Source organism: Rhinoraja longicauda, chromosome 5 (genome assembly GCF_053455715.1).
Source record: "Rhinoraja longicauda isolate Sanriku21f chromosome 5, sRhiLon1.1, whole genome shotgun sequence".
In the NCBI taxonomy this organism is placed as follows: domain Eukaryota; kingdom Metazoa; phylum Chordata; class Chondrichthyes; order Rajiformes; family Arhynchobatidae; genus Rhinoraja; species Rhinoraja longicauda.
In genome coordinates this window covers 25138772-25153087 of record NC_135957.1, presented here as the reverse complement: position 1 = coordinate 25153087, position 14316 = coordinate 25138772, and the positions used below count along the sequence as shown (strand labels likewise).

At 40.0% G+C, this 14316-nt stretch overlaps 1 protein-coding gene across 3 annotated transcripts in view; it reads left to right on the top strand.

Annotated features, from left to right (window-relative positions):
• extl3 (exostosin-like glycosyltransferase 3) overlaps positions 1-14316 on the top strand; it is a 52773-nt gene that overhangs the window by 15043 nt on the left and 23414 nt on the right. The window lies entirely within an intron of this gene.

Here is a 14316-nt window from a genome sequence, read left to right as displayed (position 1 = left end):
CTGATAGAGATGATGAGGAATTTACAAGTCGGCTCTTTCTTGTTAATGCCCTCTGCTAAATGAAATGGGACTTTCCCCTTTTTTTGTATGCCTAGATTAAATGTCCTCTTGTTTGGCAAAAGCAAACCCAAGGCTTGTAACGGTATCTCTCTAGGCTGGAAAAGCATCCACACTAATTCCTCTGCATGTTGTCACATCCTTCCGGTTGAATGGTGATCACAACTCTACGTAATGGTCTCTCAGTGGCTTTAAATAGTGTTTTATATTGTTCTAGCATGACCTCACTTCTGTTGAATTGTATCCATTGACCATTAGAGGAAGGTTATGCAAATACTGTCTGAGCTGCTCTGGATGTCCTGCTACTTCTAGGGATCTATGGAGATGCACTCCAAGTTCTTTCTCTTGCTCTGTTCCTTAGTATCCTACCATTTACTGCATTCTCTTGCATTCTTTTCCTTCTCTCAATACATTATCTCAGGATTAAATTCCATTTGACACCTTGTAACCGTCTAACCAGTCCAATCATCTTATTGACAGATTGTCAATTTTTGTATCATTTGCAAATTCCTTTTTTTTTAAAAAAGAAGCTTGAGGATCATTCTGTAATTTTTTTTTCTCTATTACCCAGCAATATCTTTTCATGTCTACTCTTTGCGTTTCGAATTTCCTTTCTAACTGCATATCATGTACTCATCTGAACTTTTTGCAGTTTTGGGCTCTTGGGGATCAGTTTTTAGCTTGCTATTTGCTCTTTATCCTCCCCTGCATATTCTTCAATATTCATAACATCTAAATTTAGTTTGCCCACCCCTTTTTGTGTACTAATAATATATTTGTTTAAACCTTTATCTCCTTCTTGAAATCCTCTCCCTGCTTTGATACAGATTTACCTTGTAGTAATTTCAGTCCACTTTTACAAAATTGAATTGTAGTCTGTTAAAATTGGGTCTTTCCTAATTTAGAATTTGTATTCCTGATTGGTATTTTCCATATCTGAGCCTAACAGAATAATGATTGCTGCTTCCAAAGTGTTTAATTGTCATATGCACACTTATGGTGAGGAACAAGCACAACAAACATCTTGCTTGCAGCAGCATCACAGACACAGACGAAAAGACTCCAATTATAAATTATACAACGTACAGAAATTGTGCATAATTTTGAATGACAGTAAAAAGAAAAGACTGCAATAAACTTTAGTGCAAAACACATTAAAAAAAAAACGAGTTCAAGCTAGTGCAAGGGGTGGTCCATAATGTTCTGTTGTTAAGATTGGATTAGGGTTGTCTGGATTGGTTCATGAACCTGATAGTTGTAGGAAAGTAGTTGTTACTGAACCTGGTGGTGAGCAACCTAAGGGTTTTTGCTTCCTGACAGACAGTAACAGCAAGAAAAGGGCATGGCCCAGCTGTTAGGAATCCTTTATGATAGATGCCGCCTTCAGCAACACCTTACGTATAGGAAGGAACTGCAGATGCTGGTTTAAACTGAATGTAGATACTTTTGATGGTTGAAGGGCTGTGCCTATGATGGATCGGGACTGAGTCCAGCACTCTCTGCAACTGAGAAGGCTGGCTTCTGTGAGAGTGGGGACTTTGTGAAAAAATATGGAAGGGTCATCCACTCAGCATTTCTGGCTGAAGGTAGCTGTGAATACATTGACTTTGCTTTCTGGTCTTGCATGCTGACCCCATTGTCATTGTCAACATCAATGCTCTGGGTGGTGGGAAATAGTACAAATGCATTTAAGAGAAACCTTGTTTAGAATTTTTGGAGGAAAGAAATGGAAAAGTAGAAAAGTCTGGGAGGAAACTTTGTGGAGGGTAGCTATCAGTGCAGATCCTTTCATCAACTTATTTTCCTTCTAGAAATTCCAACGTCATTTTGTATAAATGGAGATGTAGAACGGGTTAGATTTTAGAGCAGTGCCATCAAAGAGGTGGTTGTACCTTCTCGTATTCAGAATACTCACCGGAGTTTGCTTCTTACAATATTTGCTGAAGCCTATTGTCAATTCCCCATTTTAGACTGAGAATTTCTAGTAGAAATAAGGAATTGCAGATGCTGGTTAATACACACAAGGTCACAAAGTGTTGGAGTAACCCCACAAATCAGGCAACATCTCTGGAGTATGTGGATAGGTGACATTTTATGTTGAGACCCTTCTTCAGCTTGACCTTCTGAAGAAGGGTCTCACCATGAAATGTCACCCTACCAGGCTCTCCAGAGATGCTGCCTGACTTGTTGAGTTACTCCAGTACTTTGCGTCCTTTTGTGAGAATTTCTTCCTCTTTCTGCAGATGAGATTTTGAGAAATATATTGTTATTCTGCGAATTTTAATGTTATTCTGTGAATTTGTACAAACTGGTTTAATATATGATTTGTAAACAGATTTTTAACAAGAATGCAGACATTATTCAACAAACAAACTTTATTTCTAAGAAACAAATCTTTGGGCAGTATACTCCACCAATGTTCTGGTCAGAATGGTATGTAGGATTGCTGTATGTAATTTTCAAATTCTCATTAAATGGGCAACACTATTTAGTTGCAGTGATTAGGTGGTGGTTAGCTGTCGACCTCATGTTTTTGTAGCTAGTTGTGTGGGTGTGGATTTAATTCCCAGGTCACTTCCATCATGCAAGTTGCTGTGATTTGATGGTGAGCTGTCTTCCTTATGTTTATGTAGCCAGTTCTATGAGTAGATTTAATTCCCAGCTCACTTCTATTCTGTGAGGTGTACTTGTCAGTTGAGCAGTTCAGTTGTACCCTGCATTGTGACTGAGGCTAAAACAAGTTTGTGATTTATTTAAAATCCAAATGCTCCAGAACTGATCAATAGGATTATGATTTTGGATCTCGAGTGTATTGTACAAGACTGGGATTCCCAATGAAGTGGTGCACTGCCACAGGTGCCATCTTTTAGATTAAAAAAGCTCCACCAAAACCCTTCATGGGCCATTCTTAGTCACGTGTGTGACCAAAATATGAAAAATTGCGCAATACATAGAAACATAGAAAATAGGTGCAGGAGTAAGCCATTCGGCCCTTCGAGCCTGCACCGCCATTCAATATGATCATGGCTGATCATCCAACTCAGTATCCCGTACCTGCCTTCTCTCCATACCCCCTGATCCCTTTAGCCACAAGGGCCACATCTAACTCCTTAAATATAGCCAATGAACTGGCCTCAACTACCTTCTGTGGCAGAGAATTCCACAGATTCACCACTCTGTGTGAAAAAAAAGTTCCCATTTCGGTCCTAAAAGACTTCCCCCTTATCTTTAAACTGTGACCCCTTGTTCTGGACTTCCCCAACATCGGGAACAATCTTCCTGCATCTAGCATGTCCAACCCCTTAAGAATTTTGTACGTTTTTATAAGATCCCCCCTCAATCTTCTAAATTCCAGCGAGTACAAGCTGAGTCTATCCAGTCTTTCTTCATATGAAAGTCCTGCCATCCCAGGAATCAATCTGGTGAACCTTCTCTGTACTCCCTCTATGGCAAGAATGTCTTTCCTCAGATTAGGAGACCAAAACTGTACGCAATACTCCAGGTGTGGTCTCACCAATGCCCTGTACAACTGCAGCAGAACCTCTCTGCTCCTATACTCGAATCCCCTCGCTATGAATGCCAACATACATATCTTCTAATTCTGAAAGCATTACAGGTATATTGTTTTGTACTGTATATATGACTTGTATGTCGAAGTTTATCAAGTGAAATTTTTATGTTTTGCTGACAATGTTTGTTTAGGGTTACAGGTCAAATGTGACTGGTCACGTGTGTGCCCTCGCACGGAAGCATTTTTTTCATAACTCAGTTTCATCTTACAAACTCTGTGAATTTTAAAAAGTTAGAATGTTCATATCTTTAACAGATATGCATTATAGTTCTGTAGGTAGGAAAATAGCAATGAATAAGATTAATCTCTTACAAGAATTTTTTAATGTATTACTTTATGTGATGACGTCTGGTCATGCGTGTGACATTTTGGGTGGTCATGTGTATGACATGCATGGAGGAAATATGTGCAGATATGGCAGCATGTGGGTAGTGGATGCCAGGTACTAAACAAGACATAACTATCTTTGGTTATTGCTGTTCAAGATTTTAACTGATATTGTAAAGAGTGAGTCTCTGAACCTGGAAATAAAGACAAAAGAAGAAAGGTCTTGTTATTGTCTCATAGTTTATTCATAACAAGAAAGAAAATGTATGACTACATTCACCTCTCCAACATTTATCATGTATATTCTCATAATTGTACAACAGGCGTTTGCCACAATTCATTGTTGTAGGTGATGCCAAGCCCTGCCAATTGGAGCATAAAATTCTCATGCTGCAAACATTTGCATTGATCCGCGGGTGTGTCCTTAAGCAATAAGACATTTGACGGGCGCAGCTTTGCAAATACTGAGAAGCTTAATGGATGTTCTGGATGGTGTTCCTGAAAGAGTACATGTGCTTCCTTAAGATGCATGGTGAGGTAGAATTTCCTCATTCTCATTTTTAGCCCTTGCTTCCAGACAGTGATTTCATCCTTAATTCCTGGAGCTGTGTAGGAGCCGTAGAGATGTGTACGTAGAAGTCCTTAACCAGCTTTTCAGTTTCTTGTGATAAGCAGCGATGAGAAGAAGAGGACGAAGTTGGATCCGGGTGGATTTTGAGGCCGACTTTCTTTGCCAGGTTGTTGATTACCTCCTTTTACCTGGGTAGAAGCTTTTCAGTTTTATTAGTTGCTCATCCTAGACTCTGGACTCTTGTAGGCTTTCTGTGCAGCTTCTGATAATTCTGTTTTGAGTTTGTTTTCAAGTGACTTTTCCTTTCTTGCAGCAGCAGCTTGGCAATATGCAGTCATCTGCCCCTTTGTCATTTTTTGTAAGCGTTTCTTGCTTAGTGCTTCCACTCGTTGACTCCTTAGAAGAAAAGTCAGGATCTTGTTGTTTCTTTTTTTGCTCGAAGTCTCCTTATTTACTCTGTTGAAGTCATTGGTCTTTTGGTTGCAGGAGCCTGTTCATCCATGTTTGTGGAAATCGGCAAAGTAAGATTAGACATATTACCTCTTATCTAGGAATGTGTTGAAGGGAGGATGGTAAATGTAAACATGAAATAGTGGAGGAGATAACGAAGGTAGACAAAATGCTGGAGAAACTCAGCGGGTGAGGCAGCATCTATGGAGAGAAGGAATGGGTGACGTTTTGGGACGAGACCCTTCTTCAGAGATAACGAAGCTTGTTTTCCCTTTGAGAAGATACAGTAGATCACCTGCGCCCCCTACCGCTAGTGGCATAGAAATGTTACTGTAAATGGGGGGGCTTCTGAATTGCTCGGAGAGAGGATGGTGGCGTGAGCCGCCTAAAAGGTGAGATAGAATAATGTCAAGATGCCCTTGTATTGTATTTGACTTGTATTAACCATCTGTTGTTGAATAAGATTAACATAAGTGAAAGTATGTAATGACTAATGAAATAATTGGTACCCATGTAGTTGATAGAATATTTTCGTAGAGTAGTATCTAACAAAAGTATACAAAAGTTGTTTACTGCACAGTATAACTCAAAACAGCTCAGCAAGGTATAGCAGTAGTAAAGAGGTTGTACAGGTGCATCCAGTTGTCCAGCAGACCCATGGCCAGCTCATACAGTGTACTTTGTGTGGTATTTTGGTCATGTGTGGGCCAAGTGCTAGACACTGACATAACATACAATTACTCCATTGTTTCACAGATCACATTCTTGCAATAACTGAGTGGACTATACCATTACATTTATGGGTAATCTGGTCAGGAAGAGGAGCAATGATAGGTATAAACAGAGTGCATCATGGATTGCTTGGTCCCACACATGACCATAAATGTCACACGTGTGTGACCGATTAATTAGTTCTATATTAATTAAAAGTGACAGTTTAGTGCATTCATATTTGGTGAAAATCAAGACACAATAAAGCTAGCTTTTGACATGAAAAATGAATCAAAGCTGTGGTTTTCAGATGGCATAAACTTTTCGTGTTTTTCGGCCACGTGTTTGACATTTAAAGTTAATTAAACTTCTTCCATTAATTATTTCATTATAATTGAATGAAAGCTATTCTTTTTAAGTGAAATATTTAAAAATGGGCGTGGACAAGCATATCATAACATTAAAATAGAAAGAAGATATTAGATACAATTTTACAGTTGTCTAATAAAAGGGGACAATACATGTTATTTTCATAGTAATATACACCTATGTAAATTTATGCAAGTGAGTATGAATGGGGTCTTAATTCGAAAAAATATATTATTTGCGTAACTTTGGACAATGCTCTTTCTGAATATACAACAAAAAAATTAAAAGAAAAATCTTCTTTTTTTTCAAATTTGGTTCACTTTCCAAAGAATGACTCTGATGACTTATTGGTTAGAAATAAAAAAGTACAATGGCATGTTTAAAAAGAAAAGAGAGATTCAAGTTAGAAAGATTTTTTTTTGTAAATAATATTAAGTATTACTTCAGGATAGTTACAAAAGCGTTTCTCTGCCTGACCACAGATGTTGGAAGCTTTGTCTTGTGTTCCCTATAATATTCAGCTTTTGTTAATTAGCTTCATGTTCTTCAGCCAAGATTGTATCTATCGAGGGAAAATTCACTGAATTAGTCTGCATCCTTGGAGAGATGTGGCATGTTTTCCACGAAGTGCTGACTCTTATCAGAACTAGCAGTTCTCTAGATAGGCCACATGTGGATTGTAAGCCTATTCATTGACCAATTCCAGGGCTTCTGCATTAATATTTGTTAAACCCACCCTTTTCTATCTGCCGTCTGCGACATATCTGTCAATTCTTATACACAAGATTTCAAAATTGTTCAACATTTAGTGACTTACAAAGTAAATATTGAAATAGAGCAAATATGTAGAATTTCAGCCAGTTCATGAATTGTAGATTACAAAAAAATAGTTTCATCATTTTGTGGTATTGTTCGTTCGCACATTGAACATGACCACATAATGTGAGGCGTTTCCCCACTCATTTGATTGTCAGTGCTGGGAGCTGGCCCCAGTTTCTCAGTTAGCAGCTGGAGAGAACAACCTTGTGGTGTAAAGGGACTGTAGAGAAAATATGGTCTCACTGTCATTTGGCACAGTTCTGTGACTACATCCCATTAGATTAGGGCAGGCACAGACAAAGATAGTTGCAACTCCCCTACTACCTGTTTGGCATTTGACTGACATTATATCTGCTTACATCTTGCTTTGTCTGATAACCAAATATGAAGGTACAATACTCTGTTATATCATAGTACCCAAGAGGATTTGTGTAGGAAAATTTCATTCTTGCTGGGTTCGATTGGCAGATGGGTGGACAAAGGACAGAGAAGGGAAGAAGACAAAAGGCTGTGAGGTAAGGAAAGAAGAGGTGCGTAATGTGAAGTCAGTGGAAGGGATATAAGTAGAAAGGGAAAGGATTGTTGTTGATGAGATACCTAAAATTGGAGAATTCAATGTTCCTACCATTAAGTTGTAAGCTAAACAAACAAAATATGAGGTACTCTTCCTCCAGTTTGCATGTGGTCTTGCTCTGGTATTGGAGAAGGCTCAGGACAGAAAGGTCACTATGGGAAAAGGAGTTAAAATGGTTAACAACTGTGACATCCAGCCGGCCTTGACAGACCAAGCACAAGTGTTCAGCGAAACAATAGTCTATGCCTGGCCTCGGCGATGTAAAAGAGGCCACATCGGGAGCATCAAATATAGTAGATGTATACAGTAGCTGAGGTTACAAGAAGTGCACGTGCACCTGTACGCTTTATGTGGAAGGACTGCTGGAGTCTATGGATGGATGTGAGGGAGCAGGTATAGTGACAGGTGTTACATCTTCTGCCATTGCAGGGGAAAATGCTTGGGGAGGGAATCATTTGAGTGGGAAGGGATGAACAAGCCAAGACATTGGGAGAGAGTGTTCCCTGCGGAAAGCAGGAAGAGATGGGGATGGGAAGATATATGTGGTGGTGGGATCATGTTGGAAGGTGGTGCAAATATCAGAGAATAATGTACTGAATATGGACATTGCTGGCATGAAAGGAAAGGTGGGAGATTGAGAGAAAGCTATGGTACACAGAGGACACAAAATGCTGCAGTAACTCAGCGGGACAGGCAGCATCTCTGGAGAGAAGGAATGGGTGACGTTTCGGGTCGAGACCCTTCTTTAGACTGAGGACTTGCAGGTGAGGGATCCATCTATGACAGCGGGGGGGAATTATGTTTGCTAAAGAAAGAGGATCTCTGGAATGTCCTAAAATGCAAAGCATCATCTTGGTGGGCAGATGCGCTGGAGATGGAGCAATTGAGACCATCTTTGCAAGAGGTAGGGTCTGAGAAGGTCTAGTCCAAATAACTATGGGAGCCAGTAGTTTTTCATAAATGTCAGTCAATAGTATGTCACCCGTGATGAAGACAGATCAGGAAAGGGGAGAGAGGTCTCAGATAGTCCAAGTGAATTTGAGGGCAGGGTGCAAGTTAGTGAAAAAGTTAATGAAATTAACAATTTGGAAGAGAATGGGCTAATTGGGGAAAGTCAGCATGGCTTTGCCCGTGGTGGGTCATATCTTAGGAACATGAGGTGTTTTTTGAGGAAGTCATGAAGGTGTTCGATGAGGGCCGCGCAGTGGATTTTGTCTGGATTTTGGAAAGGCATTTTAATAAAGTTCTCCATGCTAGGCTGATCTAGAAGATTAAGATGCATAGAATCCATTGTAACTTGGACGTCTTGGATTCTGAACTGGCTTACTCATAGGAGACAGGGTTGCTTGCGGTGGATGGATGTTATTCTGGCTGGAGGTCTGTGACCAGTGGGTTTCTGCAGGGATCTGTGCTGGAGACTCGTACTGTGTGAAATTATGTGGAACCTGATAGTTTGGTTAGCAGGGGAATGAGCCAATCTATATGTATTTAAAAATAATTCTCATTCTGATGAATTCCATCTTCTGTGCCCTCACAAGCTTATATTACTTCCTCCATGTTCATCTGACCTCTTAATTGCCTCAATACAGTCTGCTTTATTCTTTCTGACTGAGTTCTGTATTGATTTCTCTTATTTAACGTAGCTAACCAACATTATATCCCTGCCTCTGACTTCGCATTCCACCCTTCTACTCCTAACCAACTCCTAGCTAACCAACATTATATCTCCTTGCCTCAGCCTTTTATCTTTTTCCCATTTCTGGCGTTTGTCCACTCATCTGCCAATCCCCCCCCCCCCCCTCTCTCCCTCGCCTACATCCACCTATCACTTGCCAGGCCATAACCTACCCTCACCTATCTTCTAGCTTTCTGCCCTCTGCTACAATCAGTTTGAAGCAGAGTCCTGACCAAAAAGTCACTTATCCATGTTCTCAAGAGATGCAGCTGACCTGCTGAGTTATTCCAGCACTACCTTTTTTTTGTTGTAAATCAGCATCTACAGTTCCTAGTGTCTGTCTTCCTTTTGAAAAGGGATGTGGACCTGAAAGAATCAACCAGAAGAAATGCTGGAGAACATTATCAATCACTCTATGGACCATTTGCTTTTCCCTAATGCAATTCACAAGAGACAAGATTGCAAGAAAACATTCCCAAGCATCTTTTGAACATTGAGTCCAAAGAACTGGGAAATTATTTACATGGAATACAGTCTGGATAAAAAATAGAGAATTCAACAGCTAGATCCAGCTGATGGCTGTGCAGTGCTCGGGGGATAGCAGTGAACTGAAACACAAATTGCACTGTTTGAACTGCTTTCAATTCTCTCTGTATTTACAACCTGTAGACTGACAGATCATCTTTGCAATAGAGGGAAGGCAAGAGCCAATGATATTTGATTGGGGGATGATGAAGGGAAGGGTGAGAGGGAGGAGAGTGAAGGGAGGCAGGGAAGGAAAGGGGTAAGGAGAATGGCTGAGTTGGGAAGAAGAATGAGAGAAATAGGGTAGAAGAAAAGGATAGAGTGAAAAGTGATGGAATGGCAAAGCTCAAGCAGGTGAGAAAGGGAAAAGAAAATAAGTGAGTTGGTGGTTAGTGTTGATGTAAGCAAGGAAAATAGTGAAAGGAAGAGTAGAACTAGGGTGAGAGGAATTGTGGATGGGAGAAAGTCACTAGAGGTAATCAGCAGCAAATAAAAATACAAAGTTGTCTGTGGTGGTTCTTCAAAAGAGACTTCAATTGACTACCGATTTCCCCAGAGCTATTTCAAATGTATGTGAAATTCCCTCATCTATTTGATTATCGAAATGAGAACACACAAAGAACGTGACAAAGGGAAAATAAGTAGACACTCACTTAGTAGAAATGACTCTCCACGTCTGCAACAAATGGGAGATTTTATATTCTGGTTTCGGGTGTTTATGTATTTACAAGTTAGGATGGTGTCACAAATCATGAGTGGTGAAGAAGGCATATGTCATGTTTGCCGTAATCGATTGGGACATTAAGTACAAGGGTCAGGAAGTCGTGTTGCAACTGTATTGGTCTTTGATTAACCCACATTTGGAGTATAGTGTGCAGTTCTGGTTGCCTCATTACAGGAAGGATATGGAAGCTTTGAAGAGGATGCTGGAGAGGTTTCCAAAACTCTGCCTTTATTAGAGGGTAATGGGCAAATTTGGATTGTTTTCTCTGGATCATTGGAGGTTGAGGGATGACCTGATAAAAGTGAATAAAATTATGAGAGACATGGATAGGGTAGACGGTCAAAATGTTTTACCCAGGGAAGAAATGGCAAAGACTAGAGAGGACATAACTTTAAGTTGAGAGGAACAAAGTTTAAAGGAGATGTGCAGGGCAAGTCCTATGGGACCTTACTGGGGGCTGGAGAAGATACAAAGGTCTTCGTTAAGGACCCTGCAAACTCCTCATACCTCTCTCAATAACCTGGGATAGATATCATCAGGCCCTGGGGATTTAATGCTCTTCAAGATCGCCTCACCACCATCATACTGATCTCAAAATGCCCTAAGCTATTAGTATTCCCCACACTGATCTCACTGTCTTCCTTCTCCTTAGTGAATACAGATGCAAAGTATTCATTTCGTATCTCGTGTACGTCCTCTGACTCCAAGTATAAATTCCCTCCTTTATCCTCGAGTGATCCTGCCTTCTTCCTGGTTACGCATTTTGTTTTTAATGTATATATAAAAAGTCTTAGGATTTTCTTCAATCCAACTCACCAATGACATTTCATGGCCTCTTTTGGCCCCTTCCAATTGCTCACTTGAGTTCTTCCCTGTGTGCTTTTTATATTTCTCAAAGATTTAATCTTTCTAAAGCTTACATAATCTTCCTTTTTCTTTTTTGTCCTCTTTAACAACCTCTGGCATTCAAGGTCCCCTTACCTTGCCATCCTTATCCTTCATCCTTCCTGTCAGATGCTGTTCCTGAACTCTGATCAGTGGCCTTTAAACAATCCCTACATGTTAGATGCAGATTTGCCCAACAACAACTGCTGTCATTTTACTCTCCTTGGCTCTTGCCTAATAATTATGTAATTCTCTGCCATACTCAAATTTAATACCTTCCCCCAAGATCCAGACTGGGGTAAGATTCCTAGTTTCTGACCAGCTCTTGTGGTTAAAGTTTTTGCCGTAGTTTGTGGTCAATGATCAGCCCCATGATATTGATATGGGGGAATTCAGGAATGGTAGTTCTATTGAATGTCAAGCGGTGATAGCAGGATTTTTTTCTTTTTGGATATTGTGATTGTCTGCCATTTGCATGGCATGAATATTACCTGGAAATGGTAATTGCCAGCAGTGTGAACATTAGCATCATTTATAAGCTCAAATCTGAATATTGTCCAAATCTTGCTGAAAGGAAAAACAGGACTGTTTCATTATCTGATGCTGAAATTGGAATTGTGAGTTAGTCATTGTCGCCAATGAAATTGACTAAATTCTTTATTTGCTATGCTAGAGGCTATCTCATACTTGTACACTTGTTTTTAGATTCCCTGCAAATGGAAATGCTTTAGCAACAAAAACCTCTTGAGCCCCTTCCGTTTTAAAGCACTCCATGTTTCCTTGGTCTTCCCTTTTGCAGAGTAAATAATCTTATTTGGTAGGAAAGAAAACTGCAGATGCTGGTTTAAATCAAAGGTAGACACAAAATGCTGGAGTAACTCAGCGGGTCAGGCAGCATCTCTAAAGAGAAAAGGAATGGGTGACGTTTCAGGTCGAGACCTTTCTTCAGGCCCTTATTTGGTGTTAATCTTGTATGTTTTTCTCAACTTTTCATGACATTGCATTTTATTTGTGGATATGTGTTCAAAAGGCTGTTGCTTTTAAAATTCGACTTGTTCCTTCCTGCCTGTGCATTGTGTTCCCTTAGGGGTTCTGCTTACACGCTCTGCATAATAAATGAGTCTTACTGAAAGTTTTGTATGATTGATCAGAAATAAATGTTGATAGCATTCTGTTTCAAGGCCGCCTTACCAAATCAGTGATTGTAACACATTCTTTACTCAAGTGGTATTCTTGCCAGCAAAAACATTAGTGCAACGAGTAGAGCTGCTGCTGCAAAGCTGCATCAATCCTGGTTCAGTCCTGACCTGTGCTGTGCGGAGTTTGCACGTTCTCCCTGTAACCGTGGAGGTGCTCAGTTTCCTCCACATCCCAAAGATGTACTGGTCCATAGGTTGATTGTCCACTGCAAATTGCCACTATTGTATAGATGATTAATAGAATCTGTAAGGAGTTGGTGGGAATGTGGGGACAATAAAATGGAATTAGTGTCGGATTACTGAAAATGGTTGTATTACAGTTGACGTGGGCTGAAGGGCCTTTTTCCATGACTTTGACTTTCCATATCTTTGACTTTCTATTTTACAAGCTGGTGCGAAGCATTTATGTAATGGCAAAGCATTGATAAACTTTTTGGGTGGCTTTATTTAAAAGGATATATTTGGGAAGGTTATCTTGAGTAAAGATATCTGGAAAACAGCTTTGAACAAAGTTATCGTTAAATCACACACACACACACACACACACACACACACAAAGCCAACTCCTTGAAAGAACTAAACAATGAATCCAGTTTCCTCTTATTCTTTCTCTGTAGGCCAACATTTTATTTCACTCCAAACATTTCCCATTTGAATGTTTGCTATTGAATCTGTTGCCACCATTCTTTGGGACAATGCACTCTGTTTTTTTCTAGTTCTTGTTATTAGCCTTCTTGCTGGTGGAATGAGTATTTCTTGATTACCTCATACTTTTGAAGACCTTTATTAAATTTGGCCTTTATTCTCTGCTCAAATTGCAGGTTCTCAAATGTTTCCACATAACTGGAATTCTGGCACCATTCTGCTAAAGCAGAGACTAATGGAGAGACTGGAATCCATTGAGATAAATAATGTATCAATGTAATGAAGTTCTGTATCAATATCAACAGCTTTATATAGAGATTCAAGAGAAGGCATATGCTCTAATCTGAAACAAGAAATAAACTGCTGGTGAGACTCAGTGGGTCTGGCGGCATCTGTGGAGGCAAGGGATGGTTGACCTTTCAGGTCGAGGGTATCCTGGCGCCCCATGGCGACCCAGCCAAGCAACGCAGAAGGATGTTCCGTGCCGAGACTTTAGCACGGAGGGCTTCAAGGTGTTCAACACCTTGATCTATCTTGTGTATGATTGCAACACATAGGACACTCTCCTAACTCAAACCTTCAATCCTTACGAGGGAACAAATGGCTGTTTCCAGCAGGATATTCGGGACCAATTAGAAAGTGGAAATTGGTGTCACAGGAAATAGCTGAGATGAATAGCGCAGACATATTAAAGAGGAAGCCAGATAAATACTTGAGGGAGAAGCAAATGGCAAGTTTATGTTGAATTATAAAGACCAAGGATGCAAGATTTAATTGCATAACTGTTAGATTTTCAACTATCTGTGATTCCCATCTGCATATGCATTGTATTTAACCCCATAAATACCATCTGTTGTTTCTCCTTCCCTTGCCCGTGTGCCTGACCATATTTTCTAATTAATTCTCCCCACAGATCTTCTCTTGGACACTCCTGTTCAGAGCAATAATTAATTCTCTTTCCAATTCCATGTGCATGTCCACTACATGAATCCACAGGTTCACAGATCTATCATTGTATATTTTCTCATGTGTCCTGCAGACATGTATTGTGTATCAGGTACTGCAATTTGGGAATGTCCATGTTTGATTAAGAGGAATGGGAGAAATCTACATCGGGCTACAAATGCCAACATAAACCATCTGTCCCAAATGGCCTGTTTCTGTCCTTCAGATTCTATACCATACACGGTGCTATTAAAACAGCAGCAGTTTAC